Below are 12371 nucleotides of genomic sequence, written 5' to 3' on the forward strand. Positions count from 1 at the left end.
ATTCTACCGGATGGAGGATATTAACTTAGGGAGATTGTGAGCTCCCCTAGGGATAAAAAATTCTTCCAGGGCAGGGATGACGTGTCTCCTCATAACTCCTGTCTCACAGTATTGAGTGCTCACCAGACCTGCTAGGTAAGGTTTTGTTGATGAAGTACTATCCCTTGTCCCATAGATCAGCTGGAGCCATATCTCCAAAGAAAATGAACTAGACTACATGTAAAATAAGGTATAGATTATACTCAGCAAGGCTGAGGGTAAGGAAAAGCTGTGGGAATCAATATTTGCATAGAAATCTAGGTATCATTTTAAGAGATTCTGACAGTACAGAAGAGAAAGCAGCATGGCTCTATTAATAGTTAGCGAAATGGCAGGGCATACACTCTGTAGAATCGCTCCATATGGTGAGAAGAGAAGACGACATCTTTTATTACCACACCTTCCCCAACAGCTAAACTGATAGCCTTGTAGTGAAGAGCTGCCAACAGCACGCTGCAAAATGACAAAGCCCCACAGCATCCTGAACTGCTAGATTGTATTCATGCTCTGCAGAGAGAAGGAAAAGCCCACTTATAATGTCATCACATACATCCCAGTGTTGTCCCGTGTGTGAAGTGTAGCCTACCACCTGAGAATCTACAGCTGAAATAAAAGGGAACTGAGCTTAAGTCTGAAGGCAAGAAAGGAGATATAAATAGAACCACGATTTCTCAGAGGCCAGCTATAAAAGGTCAATTTACTTATGAAACCCATTAATTTATTTAGCTTAACTGATTCTTTGAATAATGCTCAAGTATCTTGGAAAGGATCGGCTTTTCTTTTTAAAACAAGAATGCTAAGATTATTGCAGATATATGACATTAATGTTAAATGTTATTTTTGCTTCAAAAGCTGTATGTAGTAATTACAGAAATAATATTTAAAAAGACAAGAAGTTTTAAGAAATATTGATATACCCACCCCTCATATATAATTATTCACCACAATTTAGTGAATATATTTGCAGACCCATGGAAATATATTTGCTGTGAATATTATTTTATAACATTTTTTTTCACTTATGAAGATATTGGGAACAATTTTTCATGAGAATATTTTTTAAATTAAATTATATAAGAAAGTACACATTATATCAAGGCACATATTTTGACATCATTTTTAATGTTCATTCTATTGGTTTATTGTAATTTATTTAACTAATGTTTTGTTTTTAGAAATGCAAGATTTCCCCACATTTCCCTCCACTGTTATAATAAACTGTGCAAAAAACTATTGATCGATATATATCTTTACATTAACTTATTTTTTATATTTAATTTATTTTCCTATGATTACTCACTAAAATTGGAATTACTAGGTTGAATGTGATGAGCTTTCTAAAGCCTTACCCCATTGTCTCCAGAATGGTCTGCCCGCTTCTAGTCCTACCCACACATGAGCCTGTATACAGGAGGGGTGGTGTTTCATTTAAAAGTTGCAAGGAGGTTTATTGTTTTTCTAGATTTTATATGTATTTCTTCAAGCATGAATTACCTGAATGAGTCCTTTGGTTTCCTTTTTCTATTTGAGTATTTGCCTTTTCTTTTTAGTTTACAAAGTCTTTTTATGTAGTAATTAATACATCTTTTATCTGAGATATGGAAGGAATTCTCAGTTTGTCATTTGTCATTGAAATGTGTATGTCTATGTGTGTATGCAGTCAACCCTAATCATTCACAGATTCTGCACTTGCAAATTTGCTACTCGCTAAAGTTTACTTATAAATCAATATTTGTGGCATTTTGTGGTCATTTTTGGACATGCACAGAGCAGTGAAAAATTTGAATCACATGATATGATTGTTCCCAGCTGAGGTCCAGGAAGGCAACCCTCTGCCTTCTATAAACAAGTGTCCTTCTTGCAGTCTGTTTAGCGTGATGTTTTTCACATTTTTGTGCTTTTTCTGGGTGATTTCACTATTTAAAATGGCCCCCATGGGAAGTATTGAAGTGCTATCCAGTGTTTTTAAGTACAAGGAGGCTATGATATGCCCTCAGAGAGAATACACATTAGATAAACTTTGTTCAGGTTTAAGTTATAGTAGCTGTCAGCCATAACTTCAATGTTAATGAATTAACAACATTTATTAAAGTCTTAATCAGAAACACATAAAATAAGATTTTGTATTGGTAGGTTGACAAAAATGTTAGGATCAGAGGCTCATAGGAACCAAGGGCTGTATTTCTGCCAGGAGCAATGCTTTAGTATTTTCTAAATTGGTGTTTATAGTGACATCATAGACGATAACTATAGCGAATAATAAGAACTGAGTATATGTGTATATATAGATTTTTTCTTTTTCATGTAGATATTTACAGCTTTGATCTAGTTAAATATTTCAATCTGTTTTTTTATGGATTGTACACTGGTGTTGTGCTTAATATTGGGAGAACATTTATTCTCTACTCTTCATATTTTCCGTATGTGGGGACCTCTACTAAGTAACATACCTGGCTTCTCTTTGATGCTTACTTAAGTGATAAATTTGAGAGAAGAGACAGCCCCTTTTAAACTTCTACTTGAATCTGTCCCCTTTCTGCAAAGAGCATACATCCTCTGATCCTTGTTGATTAGTGCACTCTCTCAAGGTTAGCACTACCTGTAACTGAAAAAGTCAATTTCTGGGATATAGTGTTGGCAGGCCATTGTCATTGCTTACTTAAACTATCTGATATCTGCTTTATGACTGAAAATGTTCATTATCTCTCTGAGTCCTGGGTCAATCTCTCAACTGATTACAAACTAAGGCAACAAAAGAAGGGTGGTTTTTATAGTGGTTTCCTTCACTTAAAAAGTCCCCTTTCACTTTAAAAGTGATATAAATGCTCCTGTGTGATTTCTTCTAGTACTTCTTTGCCTTATATTTTTTACTCTCAACTTTTTATTTCAGAGTAGCTGATATTGCTGCTGGATTTCTCTGTTTCAAAGTAAGGCATGCCATCCAGGAAAAAGGGAGCAGACCCTGGTAGCCCATCATGTATCTGGGGGAAAGAGGGCTGTTCTTCCCTTATTCCTACTAGCTTTATTTTCCGGGATTTGAGCTCAGCACTTATATACCTTGGCTTGTTATCAGAAATAATTTTTAACTTTGATTTTTGAAGCATTTGACACTCATTCTGTTTTGACATGGCCACTGTTTCTTATTCCTATTGACTCTGTTCTTTGAGAATCATGTTCCTGTCTTTTCTTTTCTACGTCTGTACCCTTTATATCTTGGACATTTTGACTTCTATTTTAGCCAAAGTGTATTGACTTTGTTTAAACTTAATCTCGGAGTTCCAGATTTTCATTTTCTAAGATCCTGTTATGGTCGCATTGATTTTCCCTCCACCAAATGCCATCACCCATTGTTTGTGGGCCACATGGTCACCTCAGACAAGCCTTGTATGTATGTAAGTTCCCTTGCTTATTAAATCTGCCACCTACCAAAAAAAAAAAAAAAAAAAATCAGAGGAGGAAATCAAACCATCAAAAGCAGAACTGGATTCAAATCTTATTTTTTATTTTTTACCAGCTGTGAAAACAGCCATGTTAACCTTTAAGACCAAGTTTCCTTCTCTATAAAATGGTGATAATAATAAATATTTTCTCAAAAAATGAAAGAATGTTTGCAGGGTACCTAGTACAGTGCTTGGAGATGATAGAAGTTTAACAAATATTGGTTAAATGTGTGTTTTATTCTGTTTCCTTCTCTTCTACATTGGGTGAGATGTGAAGTATAATCTTTTGGCATGTTCATAGAATAAATGATTTTAAAGTACTTTTCATGTATCACTTGGCAAAGTATTCTGTCTTATTCTCTTCTATGAACCATTAAAAGGAGCAAGCAAACCATGACTTCCAAGGATTCTGTTAGAAATAGTTGAATCCTGATCATCTGTTCTCAGAAGGTGTGTCATCAACTCTCTCAGCGCCTTTGCTCAAGGTCCTTTTTTGACCTAGGTCATCCTTTGCTGACATTCCCCACACTGCTCCACCTCAGCATTTTTTCTGGGAAACAGCTTTTGAGACCCAGTTTTAGCAGCATCTCTATACAGCTATTCATTCTTTCCTCCTTCAGGTAGATGGGCTACTTTCTCTTCTGTGCCCCCTTGGTACCCTATTCATGTGTCTCACATAGAACCTGATATGGTCTGAGGTCCTTATGTGTTATTGTAATCTTTCTTTCTCTTTGGTGCTCCAAGACACAGCACAGCATTTGGCATATAGTAAATGTTAAATAAATGTCTGTTGAAGGCATGAGTAATGAATGGTGAAAAAGAGTAGTTATAATGAATGTCATTGCCACAGAAAAGGTCCCACATGCTATCTATGGAGTGCTATGGAATGCCAAATCGGGCTTTCGAATAAGGATTCGAACACCTGCTCCCTTGTTTTCTGCAGAGATAATCATGTGGCTGAGTAAGGGTGAGAGGTGACTGGAATATTTGCTGAACCAAAATGCTTCAGCTGAAGTTTGAAATGGCTGCTTGTTTTCATAAACTGCTTGGGATAATTTGTGTAATACACACTGAGCTCTGGTGGTAGCCCAAGAGCGGGGTGTAACCTCATGTGTATATTTTCCCCCGGGGATGATAAGTGAATATTAAATTTGATTCATTGAAAAGGACTTGGAAACAACAATATTTCTTTGAAACTTAAAATCCGTAATGTGTTTTCTTAGTGTTTTGTATAGTTTAGATGTGCATCATTTCAATGATATGTCTCATTTTAAAATTAAGGGAGGTGGGAATTGAACACACAGTGTAAATATATATATATATATATATGTCTTACATTAAAGTGTACAGCTGAACTTATTGGATTTTGTTAACCATTGTCACCATAAAAAATAAATTAATTTAAAAAATAAAATTAAGGGAAGCAACTGATTGAATAAATAAATAAATTGGAAAGAAGAGGCAAACCTTTCTTACAGTCTAATTTCTGGATACTCCCCTCCCCAAATAATATACATAGACATTTCCTTCTCCAGGAGGTTCTCACCTACTACCTGTCTTGAATGTGAGTTAGATTTAGTGACCCTCTTCCAAAGATTAAATAAAGGAAAGAGGAACATACTAAACCTAGGGAGGAAAAACTTGGCAAATACGACCTTCACTAAGGATGAAGGCTAATGTCACTGCCATCACATGGGTATCAGGTACTCCAGATATGAAGTGATGAGAAAGATACTTGCCTCTGTGTTATTTTTCCTAAAAACCTATAACCTTAGTCTAATCTTGATAAGAAATGAGAGAAACTCCCATTGGAAGACATGCTACAGGATATCTGATTAACACATAAGTCAGTCAAGGTCATGAAGAACGAGGAAAGACTGAGAAACTGACATGGATCGGGGTAATTGGGAAGACATGCAATGCAATGTGGTACCACATTGGATCCTGGAACAGAGAGAGGACAGTAATACAAAAACTAGTAGAAGCCAAAGTCTAGAGGTTAGTTAATAGCAACCTATCGATGTCAGTTTCTTAGTTTTGACAAATGTACCATAGTACTGTAAGGTGGGGAAACTTGGCAAGGGGTATATAGGAACTCTCTGAATTACCTTTGCACTTTCTTGTGAATCTAAAATTATTTCAAAATAGTTTATTTAAAAAAATAAAGGGAGCAGATCTCTTAATCACTTTATTTCTGTTTTTTAAACCCATAGTCAAATGATAGGAACACCATAGATGTAGACAGAGAAGAGCGAGCTTTGTGAATTGCTTCTTACTGGGAAATTCCTGCTGTATTACAAGTTAACTCCTATTGTACCAAAAACTTTTCAAGGGAAAGTATTCATTTAGGAAAAAATGGAAAGGGAATACGCATATTTTGCAGGTTACTTAATCTATACTGGCTTGTTCACAGGTAAAGGTAAATTTCTTTCATGTGGTAAGGCTCAAGAAGCCAAGAATTGGTAGATCTTTCCAGCCTTTAAGAGCACTGTCATCCTGCTTTTGGAAAAGCTTTTGTAATTACTTTCTTAGCTCTAACAATTAAGGCTTTGATAATCTGTGAGGACGACAGGTTAAATAACCCCTTTATTAGTTAACAAGTATAATATATTTTTCAGCAAACATTAACTTTTTTTTATATTCAATGTGGAAAAAGAAAAGAATGATAGACAATTTTCTGGCAATTTACCAAGGCTTGTGAGAAGAAAAGGTGAATTTTCTTGTGTGCAGACTAAAAATACACTTAGCCCAAATCACCATTCTCAAGCTGTGATTAGGCAGAGAATGAACTTTTACAATGTTTACCTCTTTGATTTTTTCATTTGCAGTCCAGCATCAGCTCAGCGTACATATCAGTTTTCATCCTTAAATGCGCGTGAAGCCGAACCGGAGGTTTTTGCAGAGCTCTAATTGCTGTATGATTTGATGTTACTGCGCAGTGAAGCCGTGCTAGTTAATTGTTTTTCTAACTGGATTTCCATCTCTTTCTCCCCCCCGCCCTCATTCTGCCCGAAGGAGCCTATAAAGCAAAAAACAAACAAACAAAAATATCTCAGAAGATCATCTTTCATTTTCAGAAGCATCATTTGCAATGAGTAGCAGCCTCGTCATAATATGGGTGATAATGATGACGGATAATTGTAATCCTTAAGTGGTTTCAGCTTATGGTTATTAGGGAAGGGAGCAAAGTGAGAATGGGTGTGTGGGAGAAAAATATGGTTTACTCTGCTTTAATTGCCTTTTCCAGCATTTCAAACAATAGAATGAAAAAGTCATCTCTGCATCTCTGGCTGGATTCTATTTTAGTGTTGTTTTGTGGCTGTGGATTACAGTCTGTTGGTACATCATGTGAGATGCAGCATTATTATTGGAGGAAAATTCATGGAAACAAATGAGATATTTGATTAACCACTTTAAATAGTGATCGATTTATATGGCTTCCTACACACTGCCTTTTCCATACTAATCCATAGCTCAGGTGATATATAAACAACAGCTTTCTGTAATAAATGATTGCATTATATGATGCTAGTTAAATTTAGAAATTGCTATTTTATTGCATTTCTCTCTCATAAAATGTAGTGCCAAATAGTAATTGAGATTGAGTTAGAATCTTACAATGCTTTGCTTCGCAAGCCAATCCAGGAATTGCTTCTCTCTGAAGACCTATAGAAAAAGGTCCCCTGAATAATAACAGATGACTGAGGAAGACCAGGATGGCGAGGTGGGGAAGGGGCAGAAAAGAAAAAGAGTCTAAACGAGCTTGGAGTGAGGGAGGGGAAAAAAGATAATAAAAAGCCTGATGTGGCAGGTTGCCTCTTTTGGATCCCAGTAAACCATTTTAATAGAAATGGGTGGGAGGCAGAAAAGAGCCAATTGGGAAGGCTGAGAAGCAGGCCCTGTGTCCTCAGGAGAGTAAAATGTCTCAACAAGATGGAGGGGTTTATTATGAAAAAACAAAATGTGCTGTTTTTCTTTCCCTGGTGTTTCTGAAGCCCTCAGCTTGACAGTAGATTGTGGGCTCCAGTAGCTCCAGTCTCTTCAGGAACATCACTGGTTGCTTTGGGACTAAGTGTCTACTGGCTATGAATCAATTATCTCTTCGCTCCCCATCCTCAAGGATAAGTGAGTCCCTCCATTCCTTAGATAGTTCCATCATCATCTGCAAGAAAAATGATCTCCCAGGTGACTAGAAGCAGATGGGGGGAAATGGAGCTGTATTCCATTAGTTTTTTAATTGGAAGGTGTACCCCCGTCCCAATGCAGAGCGTATAAACAGTATTCCTTGCAGCATAGCTATCTGGAAGGGCAATACTTTCTGTTGAAAAATATATAGTAACTATTTTGAACATTCTTTACAAATACCAATAATGTGTTTTCAAAATTGTAGCTCAAAATACAATGGGGAAAGTAAGACTCACATAGAAAGAGAAAGAAGCAAATGAAGTCCAATTGGTCGACAAGGGAAGTGAAACCTGGAGCATCTTCTGCAAAACTGGTTAAGTTGTGTGGTCTTAGAAGAATTGCTCTTTTGTTCTTGGAGTTATCTGAAAGTGTTTTTATTATTTATTTATTTATTTATTTATTTATTTAGGTGACATTGATCTTAACGAAATCCAATATGTTTCAAATGTACAATTCAACAATAAGTTATATACATATTGCATTGTGTGTTCACTGCTGAAGATGTTTCTTAAGCCAGCCAGAGGGATGTGAGAACTCCAATATCAGCTCAAAACTACTATGGCTAGTTGGATCTACAATTTTCCTTTTCTTCTCCCCGACCTGGAATGAGCGCTCTCATATTTTTCCTTTAATTGAATTTTACTGCCTTTTCAAGGTCAGCTCAAATTCTACCTCTGCTTTAATGAGCACCACTCTCACTGTTCTCTTTTTTTTAACTTTTATCATTAAGGCCAAATGCTTTGATTATAAGGATTCTTTGATTTTTTTTAATTAAGTAGCTTGTCTTTCCAACTAAAGAGTAAGTTCTTTGAGGGCAGTCATCAGATCGTGGTTTTTTTTTTGTGGTTTCACCAATCAACTTGGCACAGTAATGAACTCATAGGTGGTGATTAATAAATATTTGTTAGTAGATTGAGTCAGAAACATGAAGGTCTTATCCAGGTATTTCCAACATAGCATAGAGCATTTTTCTTTTTTTCTTTTCTTTATTTTTTTTAAAGTTTATTGGGGTAACATTGGTTAATACAATTATATAATTTTCAGGTGTACATTATAATTTGACATCTATATATTCTATTTTGTGTTTTCCACCCAAAGTCCAGTTTCCTTCAGCTGCCATATATTTGATTTCCTTTACCCACTTCACCATTCCCCTACCCTGCTATATTTGACTCCTCCTTACCCCCTCCCCTCTGGTAAGCACTAGTCCATTGTCCATGTCCCTGAATCTCTGTTTGTTTGTCCTGTTAATTTGTTGCTTTTAGGTTTATATCTCACATATAAGTGATATCATGTGATTTTCTACTTTTCAGTCTGGCTTATTTCGCTTAGCATGATTATCTCGAGGTCCATCCATGTTGTTGCAAATGGCTATATTTCATCTCTTCTTATGGCTGAGTAATATTCCATTGTATATATGTACCACACCTTCTTTAGCCAATCATCTATCATAAGATACTTTGTTTGCTTCTGTGTCCTGGCCACTGTGAATAATGCTGCTATGAACATCGGTGTGCAAATACCTTTTTGGATATGGGTTTTCAAATCTTCGGGGTAAATACCCAGTAGTGGGATTGCTGGATCATATGGTAGATCAATTCTTACTTTTTTGAGGAATCTCCAAACTGTTTTCCATTGCAGTCCCACCAGCAATGTATGAGGGTTCCTTTTTTCCTGCATCCTCTCCAACATTTGCTATTACTAGTCCTGTTGATTATAGCTATTCTAACAGGTATGAGATGGTATCTCATTGTGGTTTTGATTTGCTAATAACTAGCAATGTTCAGCATCCTTTCAAATATTTGTTCCCATTTGTATGTTCTCTAGGGAGAAGTGTCTGTTCAGTTCCTCTGCCCATTTTTTGATGGGATCATTTGTTTTTTTATTGTTATTGAGTTGTATGAGTTCTTTGTATATTTTGGATATTAGGTCCTTATCAGAGGCATTGCTTACAAATATATTTTCTCATTTGGATGGTTGTCTCTTTACCTTGTTAATGGTTTCCTTTGCTGAGCAGAAGCTTTTTAGTTTGATGTAGTTCTATTCATTTATTTTTTGTTTTTACTTCCCTTGCCTTTGATGTCAAATTCATAAAATCCTCTTTAAGTCCAAGGTCCTTGAGTTTAGTTCCTATGTTTTCTTCTATGTATTTTATTGTTTCGGGTCTTATATTCAGGTCCTTAATCCATTTTGAGTTAATTTTGGTGTGTGGTGATACAAAACAGTTTAGTTTCATTTCTTTTTTCTTTTAAATTGAAGATCTAATTGTCTTTATTAAGTGCTTTATGAATCAAGCAGCATCCCATCTAGAAAGAGGAAGGGTGCTCCCAGCACAGGTAGTTTTCTTATGGCAGGCATAATCATTTAGGAAAAGTATTAGAATGATTATCCATCATTAAGCTCCAGATCACTACCCAGGCATGGCGTAACATGCTTAATCAGTCTGTCACTCAGGATCCAACAAGAAGGAACCTTGAACATAGAATTTAGAGTGCGTTCGCTTCTATAGTCTGAGTAAGGCCCTAATCAGACCTTCTCTCATGTGATTCCTCTTCAGCCAAATTTATCTTCCTCTTGGATGTCCTTCCTCTCTGCTGACCCTTTGGAACAGACTAATGGACCTGGAATTTCTAGGGTTGTATTGTCAGATCAACAGCTAAGGATTTGAATGACAAATAGGGATAACTATGGGAACATTTCCCTAAAGGTAAAATCACTTAATAATTTGTAGATCTGGGATAAACTTGATACCTAAAAGCATAATTATGATTTGGAGCTATAAATTACAAACCAGTGAGGCAAACCAATGCAAAAATATGGCTTAGTCTTGCAGTGTACATAATCATGTCTCATAGGACACTGCAACCTGGAATGATGCACCCAAGAGTGTATGGATTACACTAATAGAAGTCTCAGGTTTAAGCCTTTACCAGCATCATGACTGGAAACCTGGTCCTCCAAAGTTCTCCTTTTCTCATTGGCAGCCTTCCTGCGGTGGTTCAAATGCTTTTGGAGGGAGTATTAATGTTCCCCTTTGTTAACATGAGGTCATCATTCACTGTTTCCACTTATACCATGGCTTTGCTAGTTGCTGTGTTGCTACTGCCTCTATCAATTATAGGGTTCTCACAGGCACTGCTTTGTTGATCAAATTTGGGCTTTCCTCAGATTTGGGATTCAGGGATTCAAATACGTGTCATGTGTCTCTTCCATGTCATTAAAAAAGGCTACTGCTTGTTTGACTATTACTCATTCCTTTATTCATTAATTTAGCACCTCATTCTATATGAGATTAAAGGCAGTGTACTAAATAAAAGAAAGGGTAAAATAAATGGCTGTGGAAATCAGGACTGAAAGAGAATATAGGTAGGAAACTAATAAAACCTGGAGTGAACATAGTATACTAAAAAGCATGTTATAAGTATATGGTACTGGAGAGCTTCTGAACAGGGGATATAAATTTGTCTTAACAATTCCCAGCAGCCACCACAAAGATCAAACCAAATAGGAACAGAATTTACTCTGTTTCTATTTACAAATAAATTGACTAGGAGAATACAGCTTTTCCTGATACTGAGAGTAATAGGAAATGTTTCCCTATGAGTCTTGGTGAGAAGGATATTGTGTCAAGGTAGTGGATGGATGCCTTCAACAGCATCTTTGTGTTAGATTTGTTTTGTCCTTCAAAGTTAGGTTGTAATGTCCTTCAATGTCAAATTGAAGGCTGTACAGATTGCTAGTGTTCTTGCTTGATCCAAGGATGAAATTTGAAATTTCTGGGGGAATTGACAGACTGCATATTCTTCAGACACACAAGTGCTTCCTACCTGTCTTAACTCCTAAGAGACAGTCTAGTGAGTGGTTAAGCATGCAGGCTCTGGAATCAGACTCCCTGGGTTCAAGCCCAAGCTCTACTACTATAACTCTTGGTTTCTTTATTATGAGAAAAGGATAATATATTCTTTGTAGGTATGTTATCAGTATGAAATGAGATAATGTATGTGTTGAGCATTTGGAATGCTTAGTGAACATGAGCCATTACAAGCAGACCATGAACAGAGTGGCTTTAGTGTCAGTGCCTTTCAGGGAAATGTATTAACCCTTTCTATTTGCCTCTCTTTTTTTCCTCAGGTATAGGAAGAGAATCAGAATGCCACCATAAAGCACTGACTTCTCTTGTTGACTTCCAAACACAGTCCCTAGACTGAGTTCATGGGCCTTGCCCTTTTATCTCCTCAGAATGGACACCTCCATTTGGCACCCACAGCAGCCCTATATCCCTCCTTGTTTAGAGACTTCTTTAGACCTGAATTTTTCAGTGCTAACATGTCATTCTGCACATGAGCGTGGAGAATTCTGCTAGAGATCTGTTTGTTTTCCCACTGACTTTTATTCCTGCTCTCTTCTCAATGCTTGCTTTCAAAAGCGCCACATTGCAACCTCAGAGAGTTTTCCTTAGGAGAAGAAAGATATATTCTAGTTTATCTAGTGAATTTATAAAACCAAAAAGGATAAGGATGCATTGAATATGAACTATTCTTGGAAAGCTAAAGCTGCAGGACCCCCATTATAGTTCTTAAAAGAAGTCTAACTTTCCACTGTAGGCAGCAGACAAATGGGCCTCACCAAGGAGGGTGGTGGCCTGAGATTGTAGATTAGTTCAAGAAAATAAATCCAAGACTGGTATTTCCATGAAATTGCAGATGA

Source organism: Rousettus aegyptiacus, unplaced genomic scaffold (assembly GCF_014176215.1).
Source record: "Rousettus aegyptiacus isolate mRouAeg1 unplaced genomic scaffold, mRouAeg1.p scaffold_m13_p_4, whole genome shotgun sequence".
Taxonomy (NCBI): domain Eukaryota; kingdom Metazoa; phylum Chordata; class Mammalia; order Chiroptera; family Pteropodidae; genus Rousettus; species Rousettus aegyptiacus.